Source organism: Coloeus monedula (assembly GCF_965178545.1).
Source record: "Coloeus monedula genome assembly, chromosome: Z".
Taxonomy (NCBI): domain Eukaryota; kingdom Metazoa; phylum Chordata; class Aves; order Passeriformes; family Corvidae; genus Coloeus; species Coloeus monedula.
The window spans coordinates 21,175,244-21,194,193 of record NC_138822.1 but is presented as its reverse complement, the minus strand read 5'-3'; the positions used below and the strand labels follow the sequence as shown (position 1 = coordinate 21,194,193).

The 18,950-nt window shown below is 42.0% G+C and overlaps 1 protein-coding gene across 2 annotated transcripts in view; it reads right to left on the bottom strand.

The window, feature by feature from the left end:
* Positions 1–12,965, bottom strand: part of ARB2A (ARB2 cotranscriptional regulator A) — a 264,440-nt gene extending 251,475 nt beyond the window's left edge. Inside the window, exons 1-2 of one of the 2 annotated variants that reach the window (XM_082301824.1) lie at positions 12,864–12,931; positions 10,944–11,089 (exon numbers count right to left, since the gene is read on the bottom strand). The gene's annotated coding sequence lies outside the window, so the exon portion shown is untranslated. Of the gene's footprint in view, positions 1–10,943; positions 11,090–12,863 lie in introns of both variants that reach the window. The other variant, XM_082301823.1, reaches the window with a different exon arrangement.
* Positions 12,966–18,950: the final 5,985 nt, after the last annotated feature.

Sequence of the window (18,950 nt, the reverse complement as noted above, 5' to 3'; positions counted from 1 at the left end):
CCATGAAATTTTGATTCTAACCCAAAGTAATTTTTTTCCAGTTTCTCTGTTCCATTCAATTTTTAAAATGCCCATTGATTGCTGTTAAACACAACTTAGTGATCTGAATAGTGTGGTAGCTAAAAAATGTAATGGCTACAACAGTGTTGATAGATAAACAAATTGTAATTACAGGAAAAGGGCACACAATCCATTAAAATTATTTTACCTCCATGTCACCTTATGATCAGAGAGATAATGTCTAACCTTAAAAAGTCATGAACAATACACGTTTTACTAAGGACTGTCTATGTTAAAATTCTTTACATCAACCTCTACATCAGCTGATCATATTGATTCCCAAGACAAAAATTGATACTGGAAAAGCAGAAATACATTAACAGTGTGCTGCATGGGAAAAATATAAACCAGCATCAGCTCCACTGAGCACAACAGACTCCTGAAAGGCATGTTACAGGCAATATAAACATTTTCTCAAACAACCGACAATTTTCCAAATATATGCTGAAATAGCACTACCTTTAAAATACCATTGTGTAAACAAGAATTCTTTATCTCTGTAACTAAATGAATGCTGTACCGTACATTATACAGTCACATTAGCAGTATACACACAGGACAAAATGAATCTTCAAAGAGAAGTACTAAATCAACTACCAAGAACAGTTAGAGCAAGCAAAAAATTCTACAAGCACCCACACAATAATGTAGCTAGTCCTCCAATATTTTACATTTTTAACCTACTTCAAAGTGAAAGTTGAAGAAACATTTCAGTTACAGCAGCTTAAAAACGTGACATCGTCCAAAGAATGGTTTGTCCAAAATTCCTTGTGCTGGAGAAAGAGATAACCAAAAACTTTCAGACTCACCATGTTTTGTTACTAAATTTTACTGTATAAAAGAAGGGGGAAGGTAGATGGAAAATCATTTGACAGGAAACAACCCTACACCAAACAGCAACAAAACCCCAAATCTTGTGAATAAAAGATCAGCAAATAGACAAAATATGTGCTTCCTTGATGTACATGAAATTTAGCAGACTTTGTACAAATTTGGAAGGTGGATCAAAAAATCTGATGAAGATGAAAAAAAAAACAGAGAAAGGGACAGGAGACAGAACATTGTCCTTGGAGACAATCAAAACTAACAAAACCCAAAAATGTAAGCAGAGTGGAGAATTACTTGAACTTAAGTCTCAAGTACTTTAAAACCAAGTCCAGTATAGCACAGACATAGTACTTTTATATTTCTGGTAAACCACATCTTAACTAGCCATTTGTTTAATTACCACGAGGATAAGGTACAAACTAAATGGAAAGCAACTGCCAATTTATGTTGATATGCAAAAATTACTCAGCTTCAAAATATTCCTCAATCTTACAAGCATCAGCTGGAGCAAATTTCTCCCCTCCAATGAATACACCTTTTCTATTACTGTCTCTGAAACTTCACAAAACATAATATTATTTCAAGCTAATACAACTTGGAAAGGGAAAAATCCAAAATTTTTAAAAAGTAGGAAATATTTTCTAGACTATGTATCTAGACTATATATAATGTTTCCCAACAGTTTAAAATGAGACCTAAAGAAACAAAGCAGTGAAAATCCTTTCAATTACATTCTGCTTTAGGAAAAGCATTGCCTGTAGGTTAAGGGACATGATCCTTTTCCTCCACTCTGCACTGCTGAAACACATCTGGAATGCTGTGACGGTTCCAGATGCTCCAGTACAACACAAACACAGCCATACTGGTGTGAGACCAGCAAAGGGCTGCAAAAATATAACGGCTTGGAGCATCTGATATCTGAGCAGAGGCTAAGAGAGATGGGACTAGTCAGCAGGGAGAAAAGTGAGGGTGGGATGGGAGGAGTCTAATCAGTATCTATTAAATGCCAGAGGGGACAAAAGATCACTGAGCCAGTCTTACCATTGTTGTCCAGTGAGAAGGCAATATACAATGGGCACAAACCGGACATTTAAACGTAAGGAAAAGCTTCCTTACCCTAATGGGACTCAAACACTGGAGCAGGCACCCAGACAAGTGTCAGAGACTGAAATACTATAGTTTATGGCTTAAACATTTTTATGAAGGATTTTTGTCCATTAGAACTGCGTAGCAAAGCTGCATCAACAGAGCTGCACTGAAGATCACTGCACCCTGAATGGGTCCCCTGGGCTGAGGCCTTGGACTGTAAGTTACTTTAAGAAAAAAACGTCACTATTTTCAGGTCTGGGCTGGGGGAGAAGAATACTTCCACAGGAGGACCAAGCCCAGCAGCCGTCTTATTTACTGAGACCAGGTTTGTACAGACATCCCCCACTCCACCAGAGAGTGGAGGAAGAGGGTTTCAGGTGCATGGTGAAAAGTCTCTGGTCAGAGGCAACAAACACCCATTCTCCATTACTCAAACTGGTTCAGCCAGGAAAGCCACATCTACAGGACATTCATGAGAGGGGCAGCCGAGGGAGTGTCATGGTCCATTTAAAGGGCCCCTGAACCGTACCCCAGACCCTGCACCAGAGCACTACACTTGATGCAAAATGATACAAATGATCCACAGTCTTGCAAAGGACAGCTGCCCCCTCAGAGGGGAGGGTACCTGGGCATTCCCACCTGGCCCAAACCTTTATTAATCCATTGGATTCTATGCTTTTTCAGCAGGGGACCCTGACCACCTAGAAGACCGGAGGATCAACAAGACATCATTAAGATCCACAGAGGGGGGATATGTTTCTACTTACTGTGCCTCTGTCACTCTTCCTGTCTCCCCATCCCCCACCTCTTTTTCTATTTCTTTCTTTCTCTTTGCCTCTCCTACAGCTAAATAAAATATATCAATTTTTTGGTACCAACATTTAACCTCATTTGGTTCTAGTCTGGTTTCAAGGAATATTCGAACCTTCATGATTCTATTTGTAATCCACAGAGAGCTCACACTGCTCCTCTGTGCTTAGAGTGGATCAGGAAAAGAGGTTACAGAATCTCTGTCCTTGGAGATACTCAAAACTTAGACTGCCACAAGTAATCAGCTCTAGCTAATCCTTCTCTGAGCACTGGGATGGACTAGACTATTTCCAGAGGTCCCTGCCAATGTCAACAACTCTACCATTCTGTGAAGATAAGAAAAAGCAAAAGTGCACACCGAATGAATATACAGAAAGTGTGTGTGTGTGTGTGTGTGTGTGTGTGTGTGTGTATACCTCCATTTACAAGTTAGTCACCTCCCACAGCAGCAATGACCAGCAATGATCATAACAAGGGATGTGAGAATCATTACCAGCAGTGTCTGGCTGAGCAAGAATTAAGAGCTCATGGTCTCAGGGGTCTCAGTTTTGTGTTCTCGGTAATTCCTTTCTGATTCGAGTTAATTTGCATAAAAAAGCCAAAATTTCTCATAACGAAAATGTCAAAACCCTCAGGGCCACAGCCATGACAAATCTGTGAAGGCTGACGATATGTGATATTATTCATTCTATTGGCAACCACTCAAAATTCTAAGTGTACTAAAATACCTTCAAGCTGGTTAAAATCACTCTGCAGATGAATAAAATCTTATATACTATCATGTTTCCATAGATGATAGCATAGGCTTAGTATTTGTGCCTTCCTTACCAAAAGACCCACTACCAAAACAATGCCAAGTCCACAAGTATCAGAGAATACCAAAATGAAGACTGCCTGCACAAAAAATGTTCAGCACCTGTGCACTGAAGTCCAGTCGCATACAAAAAACAAAGTGAATAAAGAGGAAAGAAGTGATCTCTACTCCTGACTACTTCCCTAAGGTAGCATCATCTGTATCTAAGTTTCTGTCCAACACAGTCTTGGCAAGCTCCTTTAGACACCACCCTGACCCACTGTGACCATCCACGGGTTGCAGGGATACAGCCTTGACCAGCAGCAGGTCCATCTCAGACCCAGGCTGGCACTGGGTCTCCCGGACATGTGGGAAGCTTCTAGCAGCTTCTCACAAAAGCCACACCTGCAGACCCCTGCTACTAAAACCTTGCCACACAAACCCAACACAGAACGCATAATCATATCTAATTTTTTTTTCCACTGCACTTCTGCCTTTGTCAGTCCACTGAATGACGGTGCTCACTTAATAAGGAGACACTCAGTATTTTGTCTAACCTTCCTCTTGAGTTTTAAGTACAACACTCATGTTTCTCCCAGCCCCAACTCCTCCTCTGCCATAAAGTGCCTTTCAACCATCCTATTTCTCTCACAAGCTCCCTGTTTTACTCGGCCTCACATTCCAGCCTGAGAGCTTCTAGTGCCACTCCATTCCTTCCCCAAGTTTTCATTTGTCTTTTCATTTCAAGAGCTTTCAGAGACACTGCCAACTCAACTCCTTGGTCCCAAGCTCCCTTTGTCCCCACTGCTCCAGTCCCGTGGTTTCATTCATCCTGCCATTACAGAACGAGTATGGGAATGACAAAGCCAATCAAGCACTTTCCGCAGATCACTCTCCCTGTTGTCCACTAACACTGGACATCCTCACCACAGTCCTGTGGCAGAACAAGCACAGTCAGTTGTTCTGTGGTGCTGGCAGGCATGCCCAAACAAGGAGAGCACAGCATGTCTTGTACAGGTAGAATCGCTTTCTTACACACTGATACTGAGGTTGATAACCTGACGCAACAGTAGACCTTACCAAGTATCTTCTTTCTAATCCAAAACACCAAGGCACCGCAACACAGCACCAAGTATATGGTAAGGTATACCTTGTACAAATCTATATATACCTTTGGAGGTCAACTAAGAGGTATTACCAGAATGTGCTGCTTAGGCACTTGTCAAGTTTTGAAGATGTGCAACAATGGTGATTCCATGACTTCTCTGGGCTCCACTCCCATATTTGACCACATCCACGGTAAATTTTTTGGGGGAGGTATATCTACCATTATTTCCCATAAAGTAAAACATTAAAACCTATCTGCTGCCCTATACTTTTAAACATAAATGCAATTTAGAACAACCAACCAAAGAAAAAATACTACATTATCTACACCATGCTCCTTTTCTAGAAAGTTAGATAGTTTAACATTCTCACAGAAATAAAGCTTTGTTACATTCCTGTTAGCAGCAATCTCTAAAGATCACGCTTCTCTGGAATTTTCTAAACAATGTTCTTAAAAATGTTGCCTAGGGACATTACTGGGAAGGCAAAATCAGAGCTTCTCAAAATAAACACGCTACTAGCTTTGAAAAATTCAGTGTCTGAAACAAGCCAGGTAATAGTTTTATCTTTCATCTCAAGAAAATGCAGGCATGGGTTGACATCCTTAAGGAACTAGACTTCCCATCTCAGCATATTTCTATCCCTTCATTCCTCCTTCAACCAAATACCTCACACAGGCAAAAATTCAAGCTTCTGGGTTTTATGGTGTAGTCCTCTCACAATTATTCCTTAGGGAGTTATCCTAATTTTTATGACTACTTAAATACTCACCAGAAAGAAAGACAAGGATAATAGAACTAATAGAACAAAGAATGAAAAGACAAAAATATATTAAAAAAAAAATCTTTAATTGCCCAGAGAATTATGTTGGAAAGATAATGAACAAGAACTTACAGCTCTCCTGCAGGAATGTACATGCAACCTATTTGATGTTAGTGAAGTTGATGGGATGATTCACATGAATGTAATGCTACAATTCAAGAGATATAACCTATTTAGAAAGAGCAACAACAGAGAACAAATGGTACTGTGTGCCAAAAATGTCACTGTCTGTTTCTGAGTCACTGACAATAAAAAATCATGTCTTAATAAAGAAAGTACAAGTCAGGATACTAGCTGGGGTTTGCTACAGATACAAAATCTCACACAGCAAGGTGGTTAGGCACGTACTGCTTCTTGATGGAAATAAAAGTTTCATTATCACAGTGGACATAACACAGAGTGAAATAACCTGGAGCCTTCATGCTGCTATTATCAGAACACGCTTAAAGTTTCTAAAAATTGAGGACAATTTCTTATACTGAGAAATGTTAAATCCAAGCCAAGGGAATGCTATGTTCAACTTCATCCAGGCAGATAACAAGTACCCCACTGTTTCACAGAGAGCAAATACAGAACAAAGACCCTTCCTGCCCCCAGGTCTTAGAATCAAAAGACATATTCGCAAACACATCTTTGCAAAACGACTTTAGTAGTCCCACCCCCTACCCATGCTATCCCCAGAACTGTTTGTAGCAATGCACAGAGAATCGGTTCAGGGAATCATATCTGAGTTAAACCAAAACAGGGACTTGATCTGAGTTAAAACTACCTTCCTTTCTTTCTTTCCCCTCACCTCCTCCTTTTTTTAAAGAGTATACTTTCAATTTATCAATTTTCAGATTTAGTTCATTACCTGGTACAACTGAGGTGACAGAACAGGAATACAGCTGCTGCTTAAAAATTTTTTAGTCTGATTTGCCACATGGCCAAGAAAGAAATATAGAGAAAGCAAAAGAAGGACTCAAGAAGTGATCACTGTGGTAGGAAATAGTTTATGCTTCCAAAATTCAAACTCTGCTTTTTGAAAATGCAAACATTTAAAGTAAAGTATCAGGAAACTGCCACCAATTTTTGACTTATGGATAGCATGTATTGAATGCAAGTTTTCATTAATAGTAGCTTTGATTGTGATGGCTGTGCTGGTTCTGAGATCTTCCTCCTTGGCTTACAGGTAGGCTATGTTAACACATTCCTGCAGCACGGGAGATACCAACATACAGACACAGAATTCTCCTATGTTCAGATTTTATTTCACAAGACTGAATCATATGCTTCAGTAGGGAGATACTCTTTCAGTACAATGGTCATTATTCAAGACATACAGACTGTGTGCATGAGCACACTTGTTTATCCCTCATTTCACCAAATTTTAATAATGCTTTTATGTAACAGCTCTTTCACTATGAAGGCTTCCTGTTAACAAATTTCTTCTTCGAAATACCTTCAGACTTCCTTTCGACTGCGGTGCCTGTATTTATTTAAATCTAGCCCACTTAACATTTTCCTTCTTGAGGTGGGTTTGTAACACGTATGTTCTGCAAGAGGAATGAGATGCCCATTTGTTAGGAAAAAAAGCAAGATGTTTTCAAGATTTGCTATACATTGTTCCTCAGAAAAGAAGATAAGATGCAAAGCAAGAACATGGTTTACTATCTTAAGTTAAACAAGGAGACTTAGATTTGCATGTATTGTATGCTAAAACGTGACAGCCACTCAAATGTGCATTTCAAGGCTTTATAAAGCCTGGCTTGCAGGACTTCAAAAGAAACTATAAGCACTACATTATTTGTTAGGTTTGGTCTTCAACACAGCATTGAAGACAACCTGGAGAGTACCTGGCACTCTGACAACATGATCAATCAGAATTACCTTGGCTATATTCTCAAACAAGCAGTTATTACTCCAAAAACCAAGACAAAGTATAAAACAGCTCCAAAGCACAATAAACCACCTCTCTTCATGCACCTAAAACAAGACAATGAGGGGTCCACTATGCCTACTGCTAAGAGAAAATATACCTCAGTCAAAGGATGACAAGAAACCAGAGAACACTTCTTGCCATGTCCCACCAAGAGCTTTAACTATAGACACGGCATAAAGCTGACACAGTGAAGAAAGCTCAATCAGTCAGCAGAATATGTACATTCCAGCTGAAATGTCCAGAGAATTCAAATTAAGTACCTTAAAAGATGTACCGCAAGTGGAAAATGGCAACTTTATGAAGCTTGTAATTCAGACAAATCCAGACCAGCAACCTTGGGAAACAGTTCACAATTTCCAAAGCTATCTTCCTATTAAATTTCATACTTTTTATCTACATCTTGGAGTTGCTTAGGGGTACTTAAGAGTAATCAAGAATATTTTCAACACAACCAAAAACATTTTCAGTACATCCCTCTCAAAAAAAAAAATTAGCTTAAATGTTGACTTGAAATTTGTAGTAAAATTCCTTATGACGAACTGATAACTACCAACACTAAAAAAAGCAGAAGCTGGAAAAATACAGTATGATGGGCCTGACTTTAAATGCACAAGCGTCGAGAAAAAAAGCCACTAACATTACTGGTGCTTCCAGTCAACGCTGGAACCAGCTAACTTGCAGTACAATTGACAATGTGTACAGCCAATTCTTATTTTAATTATCATCTCCTTCTAGATATGCAATAAGGAAAATTCTTACATCTGCCTCCTGAGTGTCCTGGTTTTGGCTGGCTTAGAATTAGTATAGCTGTGTTTGGTATTCAGGATGAGAATAATGTTGGATGGTTTGGCTACTGTCAAGCAGTGCTTATCCCAAGCCCGGGACTTTTCTGTGTCTCATGCTCTGCTAGTGAGGAGTTGCACAAAAAGCAGAGAGGGAGCATGGCCAGGACAGGTGACACAAGCCAAAGTGACATTCCACAGAACATCATGGCCAGTATATAAACAGGGGAAGGTACCCAGAAGGGGGATGATGGCTCTTGAGGGATGGGCTACGTATTAGTCAGCAGGTGGTAATCAACTGTACTGCACACTACTTGTCTGTCTTGAGTTTTATTTCCCTCTCTCTGTCCTCTTCATTACAATTATTAGTATCATTAATAGTATTGTATTTTGTTTTCTTTCAATTATTATACTGCTTTTAGTTCAATCCAAAAGTTGCACATTTTTTTCTTAATTCACTTCCCATTCCACTGGGGCAGATGGAAAGGGGAAGGAAGTGACCAAAAAGCTGACAGTACTTAGTTGTCAACTGAGGTTAAACCACAACACAGAATAGAAACTGTTTGCTAATAGAAGAGTTTCTTAAATTAACCACCATACTAAATATATTGATTCAGCTAATAGTATGGTTGCTAAGACAATACTTATTTCACCTAAGTATTAAAAATCAATACCTATAGTAGTCAAATGTCTATATAGCAAGCTCATCACAGATTGGTCTCCTTAATTTCTGCTGGCCAACAGGAACCTAGAAGAATACAGAAACACCTAAAATTAGCTTCATAAAGTCTTACATGGCTCATCTTTCCTCTTTGGATATACACTCAACAGAATACAAATTGTAGTACCAGAGAAGTTCCATGCACATGGAGGTCAATACTGTTCAGGAGAGTGTAACAAGAATAAAAGCAGTTACATGAAGACTTCACTAGACCACAGAGCAGGCCACCAGCCTCACCAGCAGTATCATTCATTACTAAATAATTCATGAAACAGATTGCTCAGAAAACTGGTTGAGAGGCTTTCACCAACTTTTCCACCAACTGAAGTACAAGGTGATTCAGGATGCAGATCCATGATCTGCTGAAGTCCCTATGATATACTTTCAGCCCTGCTCCTACTTCTAGATTCTCCAGTCCAGTCCTACATCATTTCTTATACACCTGCCTGGCCTTCCACTTACCAGGACACGGCACCCATAGCTTCTCTGGACAACCTGCTCTCATGTCTTAGCATCCTCATTGTAAAAATTTCTTCCTAGTACCTACTTTAATTTGACTTCTTCTAGTTTAAAGCTGCTGCTCCATGTCCCATCACTGCTACTTATGATGGCACTCATGCCAGTGAGCAAGTTGATGCAATGAGAAAGAAGAATTTTGTATCTCTAGTTCTGTATCAGCTGGATCAGCTTCTTCACCTGGCTCACGATGCAGCCAGCTGATCTTCTGCATGGCTTGGAGCGATAGGCAGGAAGCAGAGAAGAGTGCTGCCTACTCCACCAACAGGGATCTAATGTGAACAGGCTGTGAAACTGCACCCTGGGCACTTTTTTTAACAGAGTGGGTCTGCAGCTGGACATAAATAACTTTTGGTCCCAGTCTAATTCATAGAAGCAGTCAGCCATAAAACAAAAATCATTACCACAACTAATGTACTAATAAGTAACTGATGATAAGCTGAGCAGAAAGGCAAGGATGATATAAAAGTGAACGTTATCTTTTCACCTTTCAATCAAACTCAGCTACATTACAAAAAACAGTGTAAGGAATGCTGTTAGTAGTTAAATATTAAGTTCTTAAAGTCCACACAGCGCACAAAATGCTGAAAAATAACCATGAAAAATAAAAAATTTAAACCTATTAAATTGTACTCTGAGAATTCTACTCAGTACAAATCTGTGAAACTGATCTACAGGCTAAGTAGATACATGTACTTATAAAGAGAAAAAAATATCCTTCTAAGGCACCAAACAAATTCACAGAGCAGTATTAAATTTCATAAGAGGATGTTTTTATGTCCATTGTTAACCAATTTGTTTCAGTAAGCTTGTGGAAAAAATTTTAAAAAGATATCTATTCATTCTTTGTATGTATGCTTTACTTCAAAGAATTCCAGTAATCTATTGAAAATCTAAAAAACTCCTCAGTCACGACAGCACATTGTTCCCCAAAGGAACAGTGGGTCAGATTCAAAGTACCAGCAATAGAGTTGTATTCAGAACTTTTTCTATAGAGCCTGGAATGGGCAAAACCTCCAGAGTCAGTGCTGAGTCTTCAAGGGAAAGAGAAAGAAGGTTGTGAACTTAAAAGAAGAGATTCTAAAAGATAAATCCCCACTGAGTAATTATAAGGAGAAGCTCTCCCAAACATTTGCTAACTAGTACATAAAAGGCAATTCAATAAAGACCATGGTCAAGTCAACTTGCAGATTTAAATATAGTCATAATTGGCTACAATCACTGAAAAGGCAATCTCAAGAAGACAGACAAAATCCAGGCACCGGTGAGAAAACTCCAATAATTAAAGGTATTTCACTAAGGCAGAGGGCAGTCTGAGCGTGCGCTATGTGTCTGAAATGACGATGCCCTTGTCTGCCTCCAGCTGCTCAGTACTGCTGGCCTGCTGGAAGTTTTCATCTTATTCCTATGCCTACCCGCACCTGCTAACCTACTGCAGACAAAAATAGTCGGGTCAGCTTAAACACAATAAATATTACATCTGTCTTAACCCACCGTGTTCTGACAGATGTGGGCTGGGGAGTGCCTACACTAACACCAGAAGTGGTAGGCACATCAGACCTCCAGCAGACATGCGGGAAGTAAGTACTGGCAGCAACTTCAGCAACAGCCATCACCTGGGGCTTGTATCTGGAGCTACCCTGTGAAGACCAATACTCTTGTCAGCAAAGAATCTTTTTTTGTTGTTTTTAAAGAAAGTGAAATAATATCTGAAACACTCAGAACAGCAGATCTCCTCAATTCCAAACCTAGAGCAGCATATAAAGACATGCTTTCTGCATTTGCACATTGGTTGCACTCTGTGACACACCCCAAGCCGCTGAGTATCTTCAATTGTTAAGAGTTTAGTTTCCCCTGGGCAAGAGCTTTTTTACCTTTTCCTACATAATTACAGAATACCTAATTTTAAAACCTGAAGGTTTTCTTTAACCAGGATGCTATCATAAAGCTGCTCTGCCGTTCTTAACAGAACACGCTGCCACTCTCTTTCACCCCCAGCCTCCTTAAAGATTCCAAGAAAATACTAAGGGTTACTAAAAGGACACCACCTTTCTGTTATATTACTGGTAATTATTCTTCTTTCAAGGCAAATTTTGTTAATACCCCACTCTTCAGAATCACCAAATCAGTGTTCCATTAAGATCAGAGGTATCCAGTTAGCTTTGTAATTGCTATTGCGTTTATGACACTTCTTTTGCCAATTATGGTATGTCCTGAACAAGATCTGTGACCTGCTCATTCAAACTTAATACTTTAGCCAAAAACTCCATGCAAAAATAATGTAAAGTGGAAGACACATTTTGTGAGGACTTGGTAAGTTGGCTTACATGGTTCTGAGCAGCTTGGCTTATGTAACACCACAATTAAAAGTCAGGTATCTGGAAGGGAAGAATTCATTCTCTCTCAGAGGCTTCAGTATTTATCTTTGAAAGAAAAAAGAAGGCCACAGTTCCTCTAAAAGAAAAGAGAATGGATTCTGGAAAGGAACTACAGATGCCCAACCTCTCCCATCTTAGAATTACAAATTTTGAGTTTTCTTCCTGCCAAACAAAAATCAAGAAAAAGTAACAATTTAAACTGGAAAATTATTTCTCTACATTTGGATAACTCAGGAATGGCAAATATTTCATGCAGCTTTCTAAGCTGCCAGAACAACTACAACAAACTTAAGTCTAAAAAGTTTTAAATCCCATCTAATTAGAAAAGCAAGATTTGAAATGAAAATTACCACTCAAGCCCAGCTATATTATTAAGTCAGAAGAACAACGCTCAAATGACTTTTTGTCATTTACAACTGCACAGGAAGCTTGCATTAAGCAGCAGAGAAAACTGGCAAGTCTTGTTTTGCAAAAGCAGCTGACAGCACCAAAACCTGCAGCAATGACTGTAAGGATACATTCCGAAGAACAACGCCTTCAATTATGTAGGAAATTGAAACTGTTATTCCCTTTTCTGGTTCATGTGACACCCTTGATATAGGGAAACAGTTGCGAAGGGGCCAACACGTGGAGCGGCACCAGGCACAGCGCGGCGCTCGGTAGAGCCTGGGGGCCGCTCCTGGGTGGTGACACCGTGGCCACTTCCCCGCACCCCCACTGACACGGGCATCCAGGTACTTCTACACCCGTCCCAGCAGCCCACGTGGGCAGCGCGGAGAGCTCGGGGGCCCTGCCACAAGCAGCCGCCGCCGCCCCGTCTCCTCCCGCTGCCTCTCTGGGCCTGTCGCCAAGCACACGGGAGGCCCGCGGGTCCGCAGTCTTCATCCCGGTGCAGGGCTGCGAGAGGCACCTGGGCGCCGCCACCCCGACTCGCCTGCCGCGGGGGCCGGTCGCCCCCTCCTGCCTGAAGCCCGCGGCCGCCGCTCCCCCGCGCCCCTCGCCGGCGGCGCTGCCCGGGCCGGGCCGCCGCACGTACCTGGCGCCGTCACCGGCGGAGCGAGGCGCGCGCAGCGCCGTCACGGGGAGCGCGCGGCCGCCCCGGGCCTAGTGCCGCGCGCGGCTCCGCCCGCCCCCCGCTGGCTCCACTTCCGGGGTCCGCGCTCGGTGACGTCAGCGCCCGGGGGCGCGGCGGGGAACCCGGAAGTGGAGCGCGAAGGGCGGCGGGGACGGGGGTGAGGCTGCCGCCCTCGGGCCGCTCGCCTGGAAATCATGAGGGGAGTGGGCGCGGCGCTGAGTCGGTGACCTGAGGGCAGGCGAAGCCTGTCAGGGTGCTGCCCAGAGACCGGGTTTTTGAGGAGCTCTGTCGGAAAAAAAGAGACGAGGGAGGCGGCAGGCTCCCGGCAACGCTGACAGAGACCAGGCGAATACCGGCGGCATCTAGATCTCGGGCTGTTGCTCGAGTCCTGGTACATCTCACTAGGAAGGTCGTATTTCATCTCCCACCTTTCCATTGTGATCACTTAGGAATGTAATAATATGAAAAATGATAAATTTTTTCATATTAGATGTTCCAGGCATCTTCCGAAATACATGCGGCCCGTGTTGCATTGGTCTACCGTAAAACACTGACTGCCGCAAGCAGTCCCAACACTTTTGTTCTTGCATAGCAAGAAGTGCCTTGAGTTTGATTTCAAGGATACAGTATCTTCCTCCCTTGAAAAGCTCTCCAGATTTGGTCAGATGACTGCTGACAACCTGCATCGTGGCAAATGCTCTCATGGTTCTGCCCACACAGGATGGTTGTGAGGTGCTCCTGTCCCAAGGACATCTGCAAAATGTCACATAACCATGTGTGCAGCTGAAATGTTTCATCCCCTCTTATATCCCAATCATGACTGATAGCGAAATTTAGCAAACTAGAGCTATGGACAGGTCTATGTGGGAGAAACATTTTTCATCAAGGTGTCTCCCAGCTGCTCTCTAATGACCCAATGCAGTAACCTTGTATTTCTTCTCTCAATGGAACGGTTTGGGTAGTAAGGAACCTTTAAAGGCCGTCTAGTCCTAGCCCCGCTGCAATGCACAGAGACATCTTCAAACTGATGAGGTTGCTCAGAGCCCTGGCCAGCCTGACCTTGGATGTATCCCAAGCATGGGACATCTACAACCTCTCTGGGCAACATGTTGCAGTGTTTTCTGCAATACCTAAGGAAGGAACAAGTGAAATACTTTTCTTCTTCAGTGCAGAAGATATTACAATGTCTTGGAGAACTAGTCTGTTTACATTTTGGAAGTTATGTTTGAGCCTCGCATATTGAGACTATTTTCCCTGTATTTCCCATGTTAGAAAAAACTGGTGCTTAGATGTGGGTCTTTCAGTGAGACATTAAGGATACCATATTGATGTAAGCAATCCTGTCCTCTCATTTGGAGTTCATTCCGTCTCTCATTGCAAGTACTGCTAAATTGCAAAGTGAACCAGGTTAGTACCGACTCACATTAAAAGCAGTCGGTGTTTTTTATTGGGGTCTTAATCTGGTTCACCATCATTCTCCATCTCTTGCAGTACCCACAAAAAATAAGTCCCACGTCCCAAACAATAACAAAATTAAACCAGTAGAATATAGGAGTATAGATCAAGTTTCATGGACAGTTTGTGTAAATAGTAAAGCTAAAAATGTGCTGTGTCTCTGATCTTGATACAGCCTTTTGTAATTACAGATCCAGGGAAGGATTTAAGGAGGGCAACTTTATGAAATGAAGTCATGACGATGTTGTGGGTTTGGAGATGCTTGACCTACGAAGATCTGACTGCAGATCTGAAGATCTTCCTATTACAAAGAGGTAGCAGTTTGAAAGGGCAGGTTTCCAAGACTCATTGTGGGACTGACCCCAAAACTCCAAATATCAGAGTAAGGAGGAACCAGAGGTAGTGTGTAATTAATAGCTTTTGCTGGAAGCTGGACTTTTATCTTCTGTTTGTGTGTAGAATTGTGGAGTTATGGTATCTCACAGACTTCTGTGAGCTACAATAATACCAGTAATAGGCTAATACTAGCAAAAATACTGATCTGCCTGCCTGTTGAATTCCAGGTTGGACAGGGCTTTGAGCAGCCTGGCCTAGTGCAAGGTTTCCTGCCCATGGCAGAGGGGTTGAAACAAAATCATCTTTAAGGTCCCTTCCAGCCCAACCCTTGTTCTGAGTCTCTGATTCTATGAATGTCTGGTAAGGTTCTTGAGCTCACTTTTTAGCAATATGAAGTCCAACCTATCACCTAACACCACCCTGTCAACTAAACCATAGCACTGAGTGCCACATCCAGTCTTTTCTTGAACACCTCCAGGAATGGTGACTCCACCACCTCCCCAGCCAGACCATTCCAATGCTCCATCACTCTTTCTGTGAAGAAATTCTTCCTAATGTCCAGCCTAACCCCGCCCCCCGTGCAGCTTAAGACTGTGTCCTCTTGTCTTGTTGCTGTTGCCTGAGAGAAGAGACCAACCCCCACCTGGCTACATCCTCCTTTCAGGCAGTTGTGGAGAGTGATAAGGTCTCCCCTGAGCCTCCTTTTCTCCAGGCTAAACAGCCCCAGCTCCTCAGGTGCTCTTCATAGGACTTGTGCTCCAGACCCTTCACCAGCTCTGTTGCTCTTCTCTGGACATGCTCCAGCACCTCAACATCCTTCCTAAATTGAGGGGCCCAGAACTGGGCACAGTATTAGAGGTGTGACTTCACCAGTGCCAAGTACAGGGGAAGAATCACTTCCCTGGTCCTGCTGGCCACACTATTCCTGACACAGGCCAGGATGCCCTTGGCCTTCTTGGCCACCTGGGCACACTGCTGGCTCTTGTTCAGTCTGCCACTGTCCCTTTCTGCCTGGCCACTGTCCCACCACTCTGTCCCCAGCCTGTAGCACTGCAGGAGGTTGTGGCCAAAGTGCAGGACCCAGCACCTGGTCTTACTAAACCTCCTGTCGTTGGATTTGGCCCATCAATCCAGCCTGTCCAGGTCCATCCCAGAGCCCTTCTACCCTCCAGAAGATCAACACTTTCTCCCAGCTTGGTGTCATCTGCAAATTTGGTGATGGTGGACTCAATCCCCTCATCCAGATCATCGATGAAGATACTAAACCGGACAGGGCCCAACACTGATCCCTGAGGAACGCCACCAGTGACTGGCTGCCAACTGGATATACCACCACGCTCTGGGCCCAGTCATCCAGACAGCTCTTAACCCACAGAAGAATGCATCTTTCAGTTGTGCATCCAAGATTATTAAAACTGCTTTCCTTTCATTTCAGTTCACAATTTAAGCAAAAAAATAATTTACTTATGTGGACTAAGTGAAGGTAAATTTGAAACACTCAGATGCAGTAGAAGTTAGTTTCATAAAATATCCTCAAAAACTCAGACTTTACCCATGTCTGGTAAAATGTAGAGAAAGAACGTGGTTTATGAAACAACAGTCCCCTACAAAATGCATAAGTGGCCATATAATTAAAACAGTCTTGGACTGCATTTAGTTAATGACTGTCAATGTGTCTAGTCTGTAGAAGGCTACAGACCTAGTTAAAAGTGATGAGTGGATTCAGCATTTGTTACATTGTCCTTCATGGACATAGATGGCCTCTGAGACTGTAAAGGAAATGTAGGGAATATGACAAGGCTAAAACTGCATAACGCATGCTTTTTGTATTAATTCTTTCCAAATAAGCTGGATTGAACCAACTCATATTCAGTTGTCATGACTCCCCTTAGAATGACCGGTTACTCCATACTAAGCAGATATGCGTAGAAACTGTAGTGGCGTGGTTTTGGCTGGGATAGAGTTGATTTTCATCTTAGCTGGTACAGTGCTATGTTTTGCTTGTAGTGTGAGAATAATGTGGATGACACACTGGTGTTTCAGTTATTGCTCAGTAGTGCTTATACTACATCCAGGACTTTGCAGTTTCTCATGCTCTGCCAGCAAGGAAGTGAGCAATGAGTCATGAGGGGGCATGGCCAGGACATACTTTTCTAGTATGAACTAGACATCCCTCATTTGTTTGCCTGGACTTGTTCCCTAAAGGAGTCCTTTCTGTTACCCTGCCTTTGTTTTTATGCCCCCCCCTGCCCCCCCCCCAAAATGTAAGTAGTAAAATGAAGGCCAGAGTCCTTGCTCCTTTTCCATGAAACAATTAGGAAACTGAATTTGAAAAAGAGGGTGTTTCAAAGAGAAACTTGTCAACTACCAGTCATATGAACTAATGGCAACACTGCACTGAAAACAGCACAGAGGGCTAAAAAAACTCAAACACAGAAACAAGACTCAGATTTTCAAGAATGCCACTAAAGCAATAATATTGTGGAAGGAAGGGTCCTGGGATGCACTGGGCATGTGAGATAAGCAAGCCAGCCAATGGATGAGGTCAAAGTCGCCAACTGACCTGGGCAAGTGGCTCTGCCAGTGTCTGCCTGCATCACAGAAATGAGGAAAGCTGTTCTGAGAGCTGCAGTCCATGTGACAGAGCACGCAGTTTGCAGTGCTGTCAGTATGAAAATATTTTTTTTAATTTAGAGGAAAAAATTTAAATCAATTTGTATCAAAAATGGGAGAAGTTACTTTAAGACTTCATCATATCTAAAGAGAAGCACACCAAGGGGGTCAAGTATTTGTCGATGACAAGGGATCATGGTCTGAAGACAGATTTTACAGTATCAAATACTGCTGTAACAAGGATTATTTCCAATGGCTGAAAAAACATCATCAACTCAAAAAACTGAACAGAAAAGATGAATGAAAATATTGTGAATGAAACAATTTCGAACCCCAAAATGCCAGCTTCTGAAGTTTAATACTGTAGCTTAGTGAAAACAGGGAAGAAGCTCTTAAAGTTATAAATACATGCAGGATAACTAGAAAAACATGGAATTTGGTAATGGATTCCAAGAAAACGAGGAATTATTTCAAACTTAGTGAGGTAACAATCAAAGCAGGTAATGGAAAAAGCTGCAATAGGCATTTTTTAATTCACATTCTGCAATGCACTTTATGATGTGTTCTTTGTTGTGCTAGATCTTATTTGTGTCGCGTGATGGTCGGCAATGGAAGAGACAGGGCAGATTGCTTGGATGCAATAAGCAATTTTATTGAAACAGAGCTGAGTATTTATACCTTTTCAGCAGTAACTAAAAATAGATTCTTATATAAGCAGCAATCACTATAACAACCATATCTAAGTTTCTTAATAACATTGCAAAACTACAAGCTAGCACTAACACATACCAAGCATGCCATTCCCTTATAGTAGCTATTTCCTGGTAGGCCCTACTGCCTGCCATGGTTTGTGGCCTATCAGCGTTACCACATCCACTTCTGACATGAGTTTAGCAGTGCTCTCACTTCTGCTTTCTAGCTGTGTCTCCACATCTCCCCCTTTTTCTTTGTTGACTTATCAATCAGTCTGTGAACACATTGCAAAACATATGGCAGACAAATCATCATAAGCAGCAGCATGGCTAAAATATAAATTCCTGCTTTAGCTAAATGCTTAAGCCAGCCAGTGAGTCTCCATCCTCCAAGTATGTTTCCAAGCCAGTTGTTATCACTTAAAACTCTCAATTTGGTGACACCATCTCGAAGGGCTTGTATGTTAGCATGAATAGACAAAGAGTGATCAGACAAGTTCATGCAGCATAAGCCTTCAAATTCGTCACAATGATGCCCATGTGCCAAAAGCAAAAAGTCAATTGCAGCTCTATTCTGCAGTGTAGCATGTCTCACACTATCAACATCTGTTAATAAGCCTGTTAAAGCAGAGCTAGTAGCTTTAGTTTGTTTTGCAAGCCAGCAGCCAAGGTTATTCAGGGTTTTTAGTGCATGTGCCATTCCAATAGATGGAATAATAGAGGCAAACACTCGGGCTCCTAGGTTCCAAGATTGAACATTATCATCACAATCCTGGCTATATGTGTGTGTGCTGCGTTTTGCTCACACCAGCTTGTGCAAAGATCGTAAGTTTCCCCGAAAAGAGTGAAACATGCTTAGTTGCCCAAAACAACAAGGACCTCCTATGGCCTTACCCGGTATTCCCTTCCAAGCTCTGTTTCCACATATCAAAAATATGTTGTCTAACAATCC